At 29.6% G+C, this 12,764-nt stretch overlaps 1 protein-coding gene across 4 annotated transcripts in view; it reads left to right on the top strand.

The window, feature by feature from the left end:
- LOC123269049 (tyrosine-protein kinase Drl) overlaps nt 1-12,764 on the top strand; it is a 238,310-nt gene that overhangs the window by 150,977 nt on the left and 74,569 nt on the right. The window lies entirely within an intron of this gene.

The raw sequence follows: 12,764 nt of genomic DNA, 5'->3' as shown, positions 1-12,764 counted from the left end.
AGTTTTTTCTTCCAATAATCTATATCATTTTTTTTAATTGAAATAATTAATGTTAAAAACAAGTTTTTTAGTTTTAAAGATCATGGCGTTAAAGAGAGTAAATAATTCTATTGGTCGAAAAATAATTAAGTTTTAGAGCCTATTTCGATAATTAATAAAAAAAAGTAGTTGATATCGTATTTTGCAACATTATTATTTTTTTCTTCAATTACTTTATTTTTTTGACAATAACTAAATTGTATTTCTGTCATAATCAACTAATTGATCTATAAATTTTTATTTCGGAATTTTTAGCTATAACTAAGCGTCGAAATGACGAAACATAAAAAAAAAATAGTAATAACATTAATAATAATAATTATTAATTTAATTACTCTTTTTTTATCTCAAAAGTTATTTTATACATTTTCAATTTGTTTAAATATTACTATAGAAAATTAATTTTATTTCATCCAAGAGATTTTTTTTTATATTATTGCATTCACTTTTGTATAAAAAATATTTATATATAATATTTATGACCAATAATAAAAAAATGAAATGTTTGTTTTAATTTATTAAGCAGAAAATTGTGAAAATAATCTGTATGAAAAACCATTAAATTTATATTTAAAAATTTTTATTTTTTTGTGACCGTGTCAATTTCTGCAATTGATCCATTTTATAGTACTGATGAGTAAGCAGTATTATCAATAATCAATATAAAAAAAAGTATGTCCGTCGAATGTATATTACGAAAATAACTAAAATTGAAATACTCATTACTTAGGAGGATGTAGATAAATATTTAAATTAATAAATACAATTTTTTTTTTTATTATTGTTTCCTTTATTAAAATTCAATGTCTCATAAATGAAACAAAAATAATGAGGATATTCTACATAAACACAAAAATAGAGTATTATCTGTGGTCAAGTACAGCTTTAGTATACAGAGAATAAATTTTAAATTTCTTAGAATTACGAAATCATTGTAAATGATTGAAATTAGCTACAAAATTGATGATAAAATTTTTTTTACATTAATTAAATATTTTATGTTTGTAAAATCATCGGAGTATTATTTGTATGATAACTTAATAGTAAACACATCCCAACTGACTAATTGGAGTCATGGTTATGTTTATACCCAAGGTTCTCATTGCATTTGCTAGATCTTCTTCATCATCATCGCTTGAGCAGTCTTCGGGGCTTCTTTTGTTCGACCAAAGCTGGATTTGGCTACAAAGACAAAAAATGATTTAAAATTTAAATTTATTTAAAAAATTCTATCGATTATTAAATCAATTGAACTTACTGTTGAGATCCTACTTGTTCGCAACTGACAACAATGGCCTTGCGGATGTAATCTGTGCTCAGAACCCAGTACGTTTTTACTAATGGTACCGAAGATATAAAGTTGTAATTTACAATAGTAGTTTTTTTATCCAAAATTTTGGCAGTAGCAGTAACTGATAATCTTTCCTTAGTTCTAAATAATTTAATAAACAAAAAAAAGATTAATACTAATGCAAGGAATCAACACTGATAGAAGGATTTCTTAGTGTTTAAAAAAATTTCTTTGTATTTAAGAAATCATTTTTTAAACATCATTTCTTAGTATTTAAAAAACATTTCTTAGTATTTAAGAAATATTTCTTAAATACTAAGAAATATTTCCTCAATACAAAGAAATATTTCTTAAATACAAAGAAATATTTCTTAAATACTAAGAAATATTTTTTAAATGTTAAGAAACGATGTTTAAGAAATGATTTCTTAAATACAAAAAAATCTTCTTAAATGTTAAGAAATCCTTCTATCAGTGTACAATTATAATCTATGCAATATCTATTTACTTCTGTGAGATTCCAGAATAAAGTACAGCCCATTGGTCGGCACCATGACGTTGCAATGTTAGTAAAGAACAATTGACACGGCCGAGGATATCAAGGGAATTTTCTTTAGCTCCATACCGATTTTCTTTAGCTCCATACCAATTTCCGGAAAACTGTAACAAATGTTTTTATAAATATGAATAAAGATTGAGTTAATTTTTTTGATAAAAAGTTTTGAAAGTGATAGAAGGTGAATTAAAAAAATTTATTTTTTACTTTAGCAATATCAATAGATAGAGCATTTTTTATATCGGGACATGGTCCATCTCGTAAAGCCGACGAATGATCTTCACCATACGCAGCAACGATAATGCCGAAAATAACTATAAAACTGTTCAAAATTCGATGATTATTCTTTAAAATTAAATTCTTGATAACTATTTTATGAATTAACGCTCTGTCTCATTTATAATAAGGTTGCAAAATTGAAGTAGGGGAATGTACATTTAATTGGTTGAAAATAATTAAGCTTCAGAAACTATTAAAGTATGTGAACTATTGATCGAAAAAAAATATAACGATTAAAGTTAAATTTCGAAATTCCTCTTTTATAAATTCTAGTGTATTTTTTTTGCACTGTATTATGATTATTCTTGAGAAGTAAATTCTTGATAACTGTACTGTAAATTAAGACTCAGTTATTTATATTCGAAGTATTGAATAATTATAGAAGGGGAATTGTGAATTTTATTGGTCGATAATAAATTAAATTCTTAAACAAAAAAAATCATTAAAATCGTTATTAAAGTTTATTGATTTTATTTTTATGAGTTAGTTGATTTAGTAGATTAAATAATTAATATGAAAGTTGGTTTTTCTAAATTTTATGAATATATAATTGATAAATATCCAACTATTATACTACATAATTTTAATCTTTAATTTTATTAGAAGCATAAAAAAATAAAGTATCAATGACAAATTTTAATTACTTTTTAAATTTTAATCGTTCAAAAAATTTACAATAACAAAACCATAAATTCTATTTCTATTTTTATTACAGCTATTATTATTTCTTAATAGCACTTTAGAAAAATCAATTACAAAAAGTCAATTGGCTAAAAGTAAGCCCCTGACTTTAATAATTATAATTATAAATAAATAATTAACCCTTGTGGCTGAAGAAAATGATAATTTTAGCCGGCGGTATTATTAATTACCTTTTTGTGACGAGTAATTGTGGTTTTCCGTACACTGTAAGCATTAATTAATTAAGCTGCAGTACATTATTAAAACAACAAACAACAAACAAGTGTCACGATCAACATAAAAGAGCCAAGAGTGCGAGTGAGTGAGAGAGAAGAAAATTGTGTTGATGATTAAAAGCTCGCCGAGATAATTGAATATTAAGAACTCAACTTGACAAAGTAGTGCCTCTCCATTGTCTGTCTCTTACTCTTAAACAGTGTCTCCTTCCCGAGCTCGAGCTCTGGTATTCCTCGTACGAAGGGTAGCGCCGGAATCGCGAGCTGGAAACGGGTTGATTTTAATTAAAGACAAACATCATCTCTCTACAACTCACGGGCTCTTCCAGCTGAACCACTCCGTGAAAACAATACATTCTACTTGCTCCTTTTTGAGATTCTCCGGTCTCTCTTCCTTCTCCCCTCGCTCTTTATCTCATCCCTCATCTGTCTCCTTCCATCAGCTCGTTCCGTCATTTTACTATTTACTCAGTTCGCAAAAAAACAACATAAAATAACTTAAAAATGTCAACCCGTAAAAAATCTAGTTCACGTCCGTTGTCCCTAGCATTGGCATGTGCTCAGTACACTCAGGGCTTTTAAATTCATAACAAAGACCGAAATTAGTGAGATAAAAAACCCCGGAGTTTTTTTCAAGGGGATAATAATTTACACCGGGAAAAAAAAAATAAAAATTAATATAATTATATACAGAAAGAAAAATTTCTTGACTGGAGAACAAAATTCTTGGCTCAAGAAAATTTTCGAGTGCCTGAAGGAAGACCGAAGTTGTACACGGAAAAAAGTAAACTGTAATAAATAACAGTCGATTTATAATAAGTAATGATCAACTGCTAAAAATTACCATTTCAAACAGTAAAATCGTGATTTTACTATTCACTTTATAATATTTACCATTTAAACGTTACAATTTACTCTTTACATGGAGGAAAATACTATTTCAAACAGTAATATTCGCTATGTAAATGTCTAAAATGTTAAAGTGTAATAATTAAGAATTCAGACTTTGATATTCATCATTTCGTACCTAAAAAATGATCGCAATGATATGTAAAAAGCATAAAATAAAGTTAGTAAATTTCTAATACAAGCAACGTCAATATTTAAAAAGTAAAATGGTAAATTTTAAACGCAACGCTAAAAATCAAACTGTAATAATTGACTTGCTTGGACTGGTAAAATGTGTATTTTAAAAGTATAATTTTAACTGTTTCAAATGTTAAATTCTCCCAGAGTGGGACCCCCTTCTCTTTCATCTGAGTTCCCCTTCTCTTCATAATATGGACTATATATTGAAATGGCAATTTTTACTGTTTGAAACTGTAATTTTTTAAGATGGAAGAGTCCGTATTTACTATAGTGACAGCTACTAATCACTTATTTTGGATATTAAATTATAAATTGTGGCTTTTATACTTTCTAGATTAAGTTCTGTAATATTTATATTTTTACCACCCCGATGTCCGCTTTACTGTTTGAAACTATAAAAATTAACCGGAATCCGAGTGAATATTACAGTTTACTTTTTTCCGTGTGTTGGTCGAAGTAAAAATTTTTCTTGAAATTCTATTCTTGGTGGAAGTCATTTTTTCTTAATTCAAATCATCATAAATACTTGATACAATAAATTTTTATATTTGATCAAGATTCTTAGATACTTTAGGGAAGCAGCATCACCTACTTCAACTGAGAAAAAAATTTTCTCATCTTGAGAAAATTTTTCTCTTGAATATTTGATACCCATTTTATATTATTTTAGCATGCAATTATACATATTGAATGGAAAAAAATGATGAAATATTATTTGATCCTCCCATTTGACATGTTAATCAATAAAAATATTCATGAAAATTTACTTCTATCTTTATATTTAATTTTCTGGAGTAAGAGAGAAATTTTCTCAAGACAAGAAAATTTACTTCTATCAAGAACTAAATTTTTTGGAGCTTCGAGGCTGAATTTTCTCAAAACAACAAGATTTTCTTGACTTGAATAAATTTTCTTGGATCAAGATACGTACTTCTTAAAGCAAGAGAATTAATTTTGTTGGAATAAGTGAAATTTCTTGTGTCAGAAAAAAATTTTTTTTTCGCTCAAGAAAATAATTAGGAAGAAAAATATTTTCTTGGCTCAGTAAGTCTTTTTTTCTGTGTAAACAAAAATCGGTTTCTTTTTTTTTTTTTTTCTATAATTTACGTCGTTTTAGGGCGATATACCTCAAAGTTTTATTTTTCTCAAAGGTACTTTTGATCTGTAAGGAGAAAAACTCTTCAGCACTCGATAGTGAAACCCAGTGGGGTCGTAAGTGGAAGCAAAAGTGTTTACAAGATAGAACGAAAGAAGGAAAAGAAAACAAGGTTATCTAGTTTTTCAAGTGCAACAAATGAGTCGTGATTGTCCTCTCAGATTGAAACTGTCTTATCCTAGAGCTGCAAATGAAAACAAATAAGGTTAAGTAAAGTAAAAAAACGATCCTTAAAATTAATTGGAGAACTGGGTAAGCTCAGTTCTGATCGAACGTGATAAACGATTTTTCCACGGAAGGTATTTTTTATATGGTCCCTTCGTGTTTGGTAAACTCCTCACGTACATACTGTGTCGTAAAGACAAATAATCCTATCTCTTTCTCCATCTTACCTTTACTTAAAATAAACTATTTTTATTTTATTTTCTACTGCGAAATAAAAATAAAAAATAAATAGTAATAAAAATAAAAATAGCTCCACCTAATGAAAGTGGGACGTCCGACAAAAAGATTTATGGACAAAAGCTTTTGTGGCTGTGGTATTTTTGTTTTATTATTTTAAATGATAAAAATATGGATAAAAGCCATAGTCTATATATGTATATAGTTCAGATATATATAAATAAATATAAAAAAGACTTTTATCTATAGCGATACATGTAGAAATAAATATCAAATTAAACGAATTGTTTTTTTTGTGAATGAGAGAAATTAAATTGGACGATTCAATTTCAAGTTCAGCGGAGCGAATAAAAAATTGCCGGATGGAAAAATTTTCAGTAACTTTGTATCCTTCTGTGGAGTATATGTTTTTTTATTGTAAATGAGTGTTATGTACATGTATGAAATAAAAATAGTGGGTATAAAGGTAAAAGTTGCGTCGAGAGTTTCCCCAGAAATTTCATCCCTCGATATCGCGAGCGACAGAGAGTGGAGTGTAGAAGAGAGTGTGCCCGGAGTAAAGTAGCCCGCAGAGCCGCATCGAATCTCGTCCCTAGACAGGATATTCTCCCGCAGGATGTTGTATCCTTAATGTATTTACCTTGGCTCCTAACCCCGATCGAACTACCACTAGCTCCTTTGATGGCCCCCACGGCCTTACGATCTCAACCTTACTACACGCTCTTTCCTTTACTCACCCGCTCGCTTGCTTTCGCTCTATACGCTCTTGTAAATTGTGTTTAGATGTGTCCTCGACACACGCCACAGCCAGAGGGAGACCCTGAGAAGTCTCCTCGATGTCGTAAAGATCCGTTTAGCCTTTACCGAGGGATTAGAGACAAATATATATAGATACTTGCTTTAGAAGATACTTAATCTTACGTTTGTTTATATAATATATAATAATAATAATAAACTAGCAAATTTTATCATTTAATTTTGAATTAAAGTTATCTATTTATTTTTATTCTTTAAAAATTTTTAAAGAATATACAAGAATTATTTTTGTATTAAAATTATTGCAAATTGATTTAAAATATATCAAACTGCCGTGACTTGTGAACTATAAAAAAATATAATTTTGTTTTATTAAATAATTACTTTTGTTAAATTCCACTGTACTTTTTTAACTATTGACGTTATAAGCTCATTCCGATGTTACACTCATCAAGAGCTTTCATTTAAGTACCCACATGCATTTTGATATATTTTTCATATATATATACATATATATAATATATATAAATATATGAAAAATTGATGTGGGTACTCAAATGAAAGGTCTTGATGAATGTAACATTGGGATGAGCTTATGTCTTTAAAAATGTTAATAGTTCACAAGATACAAGGTCATTTCTTAAAATTGCTCTGTACTTTCTTAACTATTGAGGTTTTTAAAGATATAAGCTCATTCCGATGTTACACTCATCAAAAGCTTTCATTTAAGTACCCACATGCATTTTGATATATTTTTCATATATACAAATATATAATATATATAAATATATGAAAAATTGATGTGGGTACTCAAATGAAAGGTCTTGATGAATGTAACATTAGGATGAGCTTATATCTTTAAAAATCTCAATAGTTCACAAGATACAAGGTCATTTCTTAATTATGTATCTAGAGATAGAGCATTTTCGAAGGCAGTCTAAATACTTTTCATCATAAATTGACTATTGGTGAGAATGATATGAAACCTTGAAAAGGCACAACTCCAGGTCAAGACCTTTCTAATGATCCCAAATTTAACCGTAAAAATCCATTTTATCATATAAATACACTGGTCACAAAATTTTTCTTTTTCTCTTAATAATATAGATTATTTAGAATACTATTTTATAACTAATAAAATAGTAAAAAAAGTTTGGAAAATTCAAATGAGCATGCCTTAAGCGCTCATGTCATACATAAACTATTTAGATCATAACATAAATTATTCGTTTTTAATTCGAATTTTCCCGCGAGTAGTATTATCTCCTTTGTAGGTCGAACTAAAGAAAAATTTTAACAGATGATAAAACAATTAGTAGTTATACCATCATGTAAGTATAGTTTCTGCTTGTTTATAGTTATTTCAATTCTGTTTATGAAAAATAATATATATGGCTGCTGAAATCGCAGAAAAAGTCAACGAACTGACAATCGAAAAAAATTAACTGTATCGAAACGGAATTATTTTGACACGCAATTTTCACAAGGGTTTTGATAAACTTCCTCAGGAATAAAACCAAAAAAAAAATTAAATCGTGAAAGTGATTTTTGACAAAGTTGTGGTGTTGTCAAGCCCATAGCTCCCGTGAATACCACGCTCTTATTCATTTAATTCATCAGAAAAACGAGTTTTTTCTGAGAAATCTTATTTAATCGATAATAAAATTTTTTTAACGTGTCCTGTAGTTACTATTATTTATTTCAATATGCTTTTTATCCATAATTTTTTTCGTTTAAATTATGAAAATCACGTTTTAATCGAAATCATGATTTTTAGGCGAGAGTAGAGCATACCTGCGCGCTTCGCGCTTAAGGCATGCAATAGTAACTTATTACTAGAAAATTAAAAAATACAATTATTACTTTAATTTAAGAAGTATTTTCTGTAAAAAATAGCAAACATTATTAGACAGCCTAATTACGGTAAGAGAAAGTGTCTTAAAAGTTAGTTATCCAACAACAAGTATTTAAGATGTTTAAGAAAAGTTTATCCGTGTTATGTTGTTTCTAAATTGAAATAAAAGTGTCAGGCAACAGTTTGAGAAAGTTTAGTCTCTCGGCTGAGTGCTCAGCTCCGACGTCGAGGTGAGAGGGTGGTATGGCGGCATATATACCCCGGAGCCACGTGTGTACATCGTCTTCGAATTAGTGAAATCCCCCGATGCTAATTTCACCTCATTAGCATGTTGCAGGGTGTGCCAAGGAAATTTTACCAAAGTTTCACAATCCAATGCCTTGGAGTAAAGGTGTGTCTCGAATAGTGCACCAGTGTCTGTTTTCCTTCTCTTGGCGTTCTCGTCTCAAACTTTGAATTTGCTTATCGGTGTGAAGTCGGGCTAGCGTAGCGGTGTGTCCGCGCTATTCGGGTGTGCTTGCGCGTGAGATTATGTTTAAGGGATTCTCTGTACTCTATTCTATCCTTAGATAACGATAACGATAATCACAATAATAATTTAATAATAATAATAATAATGATGATAATAGTCACAGTAGGAGTAGTTGGTACTGGCATTAACAGTTGGCGTCGTCTGCTTCTGGCAGGAGCTCTTCATACGCCAGACACGATTTTCTACTTAGCAGTGGAGCCGCATCCAGCACGTGGAGTCGATGATGGCATGACGTCCGACACCGAATACCTATCTATGTAGGATGGACCCTGTTATATTGAGAAAAAAAGTCAACCGGGAAAATAAAACGAAGGAGAAAAAATAAATAGAATAAAAGAACAAAGAAATATTCCCGCGAGACTCGTTGAATAAGACTGATCGGAACTATTATATATACTTGAGAGCAGTAGGTAGATAATATGCTTTCTTTAATGGCTTTCCGGTGCACTTTCGGTTTATATGCTAGTGTGAGCGACCTTCGTAACCCCAATGTCTTTACACTTGACGGCTGTTCGGCAACCCTGAGTTCTGAGAGTGATCAATAGCAACAGACACAACTCCATTGATTTATTTTCTCTCAGAGTCTATGCTCCTATTGTCACAATATTTGTTGTACTAAAATGTTTAACGTGGCTTTAGTTTAATATGTATCACACAATGTCTGAGTTTTATAAATATCTTTGTGAAAACAATTTTAATATAAGAGTTTTCCATCGAAATTATAACCTAAGAAAATAAATGACGTTCAATTGAGGGTTATTAGTAAACTTATCTATTGATACAATCAAGAAGGTCAATAAATAATTTTTTACTATCAATTTTGATGTAATTAGTTTTGTAAATTATTGTTTTTTATTTAAATAACTTTTGAATTTTAAATTTGAACATTATTAAAATTTATATCCAAATATTAGTATCAAAATTTCAATATTTAAGGTAAAATGTGTTATTTTAATGACATTAAAAGAATTAATTTCAATTGAAAAATTCATAGATCGACGTTCTAATTAGCAATCTTAGAGAATCTTCCATTTTTACGAAAAAACAATTAGTTCAAAATTTATTATCCTTTATTAAAAAGTTGATGTGACGTTTTTATTGTTGTCGCTTTTCGTTGCTATGGTGACCACTTTGGCAATGGTTACCATAGCAACGATTACTATAGCAACGGTTACTATGACAATGGTTACCATAGCAACGGTTACTATGGTAACCATTATCATAGTAACCGTTGCTATAGTAACCGTTGCTACAGCAGACTATCATAGTAATGGTTGCCACAGCAACTGTTACCATGGCAACGGTTAAATATTAACCCTTCGTCACTCGCGCCATAAGCAGATCGCCGCCTAACAGCTACTCAACCTATAGAGACTCACTATAGTGCGAGCGAGAAACTATAAAAGACGCGAGTGACGAAGGGTTAATAAGTTAAATTTGTAAAAATATTAATTAATTAAATTGTCGATGATAAACATTTCGACAAAAGCGCTTAAAGCGCGCTCGATTTTCTACACTGATCGAAGGATTTATTTATATTAAATAATATTTGTTAATAGTTAACAAATCATTTATTAGAGATCACTTTTTAGTATTAAACAAATATTTCTTAGTATTTAAAATTATTTGTTTGTATTTAATAAATCTGATATTCATTTATTAAATATTAATAAATCTTTGTAAATACTAAGAAATATTTTTTAAGGACCAAAAAGTGGTCTCTGATAAATGATTTGTTAAATATTAACAAATCTTTTTAATTATAAACAAATCCTTACATCAGTGTAGTCACTTTAAAAAACTATTTGATATCTAATAGAGGTATAATGTTTTTGGTTTGAATAATTCAAATAATTTAAAAATTAATTGTTGCTACATTAAAATATTAAAAAATCACTCTAAAAAATAAGGAGTTATACTAATTGCTAATCACACCGTCAATATTACTAAACAATTTTTTTTTATCTTTAAATAAGGACTCTAAGGACTGAAGTGATTAAAAACCTAAATTTTGAACAAAAAATCAAAGAAAAGTATATATAAAATTTCAACAATAAAATCCGAGGAAAAATTTATCTTTATGGAACGATATTTTAATATTTTTTATTCCCAATCCAAATTGGATGTATATAAGTACGTATAAAATACTATTTCCAGTAGTCAAGCCCCCAGGAAAGTCAGACTCGATTTTCTGCTCGACAGCGAGCGTCTCAGTACACCGAACAAGAAGTGTGTTACCTATATAATATCCCCAGTACAGTAGTATATAGTACAGAACAGAGCTTATACCACTACCTATTACTTACTACCGTAGCGTATCCAATACACGTTGGTTAGCAGTGCTACTTCAAGCACTACACTCGTATTCGTCGTGCTTCCATTCACCTTGTTGCCATTTACGGACGAAACATCTCCAAGAAAAATATAAATAAATATACTAAGTCCACACGGGATTCCAATTCTTTTCCATCCGAAATACTTCCTCTTTAAACCTGTCTCTTTATATATCCAAAGGCGTTAGAAATGTCTGATGTCTGACTGTCGCAGATCTACAAGAGCACGACGTTTGCATGATATCGAATTGCGTAGTCACTCGTGAAGACACTCAAGAGTATAATATAAGCACATATAACATGTGTGTCTACAAACATATGTTCATCCGAGATCTCTTGTAGGAAATTCAGCTCTGTATTCTAACATTGAGATGTATTTCAGTCTTAGATATTTCTCTGGCGAAATTTTCACTTGATCGGCACCACAAATCCCGTTCCACCTTGATGAACAACTCAGCTTGAGACTGGCACTTGTGAAAAGACCAGACACACCGGATGTGCCACTGATAGCTACTACATAAAGGGCGATGGTTCATGAGCACACTTCTCGTCATTTATACCTAGCTGCTGTACTCTACATACATAAATTCATCCTTTCAAAATAGACACCTTCTTTTCCTCTCTTTGGGACCTGTCTCTGGAGCCTTCAGCTACCACGAGCATCAACGAGCCTTACCACCTTATATCTAGACACAATGTACCTTTTAAATTTCTACTTGATATTCTCTCTGCGGATATTCCACTGTGATTTCGTGGGACAAAACGAATACGTCCTACAGCAATTTACCCGAACAATTTATCATACATAACATGTATATTTAAACTTATTTTTATTTCTATTTTTTCTAGACCAAATAATTGTCTACTGAGGGTGAAAAAAAATTAAATACGTATTTTTCAATCGAAAATAAATTTTTTTTCAAGGAAGTTCGAGCGTAACTAATGAGTTAAAATTTTTTTTTTAATTTTAGTCTTCCCAATATTCGTCAAAATTCTTTATTTTAATTTAAAATAATTTAAACAATTTAATAATTGATGATTTTTACTTATTTAATAAAGTAAAGTAATAGAATGACTTTGGTATTTATTACTTGCCGGAACAAATAAACAGATTTGGCAATAGCGTGCTTGATTATACCCATAACAGAGACGTGGATGAGTGTGTGAGTTAAACATTTCTCTCTCTGTAACTATATTTCTATCCTTTTCTTTTTTCTCAGCTGTTGACGCGATGTTGTCAAATCTTTATTCGAATAAATGGCTGACGATAAACGAGTTACAAACATAAAATTTGACTTTAAATATTTCAAAAATTATATCGGTAATGTATTATTATTAAATTGTTTTTATATTTTGCAATAATCCAAATTTCTTGAGTATAGTTTTTTATCCGTTAAAGTTGGGAGGTTAATATTGAAAAAAATAATTCAAGTCTCGACAAAAGTTTGTCCGCCATAAGAGCTCGTGTATGAGGAGATAAAATATGTGATTTTAAAAATTTAATATCTAAGTAACTAAACGGTGAATCCTTTTTTAATTTTGGGATTAGATAAATTACG

This window comes from Cotesia glomerata, linkage group LG1 (genome assembly GCF_020080835.1).
Source record: "Cotesia glomerata isolate CgM1 linkage group LG1, MPM_Cglom_v2.3, whole genome shotgun sequence".
NCBI classification, from domain to species: Eukaryota; Metazoa; Arthropoda; class Insecta; order Hymenoptera; family Braconidae; genus Cotesia; species Cotesia glomerata.
Note: the sequence above shows the minus strand (reverse complement) of the source record. Positions and strands in the feature narration are given on the sequence as shown.